The sequence below is a fragment of the Anarrhichthys ocellatus genome, unplaced genomic scaffold (genome assembly GCF_004355925.1).
Source record: "Anarrhichthys ocellatus isolate YVR2014 unplaced genomic scaffold, GSC_Weel_1.0 scaffold2634, whole genome shotgun sequence".
NCBI lineage: Eukaryota > Metazoa > Chordata > Actinopteri > Perciformes > Anarhichadidae > Anarrhichthys > Anarrhichthys ocellatus.
Window position 1 is genome coordinate 1 of NW_022282608.1, and position 812 is coordinate 812.

Here is an 812-nt window from a genome sequence, read left to right on the forward strand (position 1 = left end):
CAGACCATAAAGCAGGGGATGCTTTAGGGCGGGGCTACACAGTGATTTACAGGTCTCTACCAGAGACGTATACGGCGTCTCTACGTCACTCCTCCTCAGTCCAGATATGGTCACTTCCTGTTCACTGGTTGATAAAGACATGGTGGCAGTGAAATTGCTGAACTCGAGGCTTCATAACGTCAGTCCACAAACCAACGAGGACTGACGTTAATATTTGACGCGCTTGAGAGCTCCAAGCTCACAAAATCAGGATTCAGTTTTAGAGCTCTGAGTTCTCCTCAGCTGGAGGACAAATGCATCCCTAACGTCCAGGCCTCTATGTGATGGCGTCTCTCTTCTTGTAGACCAAACATGAAGATCTTTCTGATAAGCTTATACTTTAAAAGCATGTCTAGGAGCAGACGTGTCGGTAGAAAGATCTTGATCTCTTTCGGTCACGCTCTAGTTCCTCTTGTTTTACCCACTTTAGTCACAACTAAAAAACACCAACCGGTCTTTGTTTCTCGTTTGTTTCCTCTGTCATGTCACAGGTTCTGAAACAACTGATTTAAATTGTAGCTTTAAAAAGAGCCTGTAGTGTTGTTGATCGGGTATAAATGTCACAAAAGATTTGTAGAAAAGAACCAGAGCTCTGATTCCTCATTCCTTCTCCTGACCAAAGGACATCGTACTGTTGTCTTGTCAGTTTAGTGTATCAGCAGCAAGATGGCAGTTCATCCTAGCTGTCGCATCCTGTCAGTGTTTTTCACAGGTAAAGCCTCTCTAGTGTGTGTGTGTGTGTGTGTGTGTGTGTGTGTGTGTGTGTGTGTGTG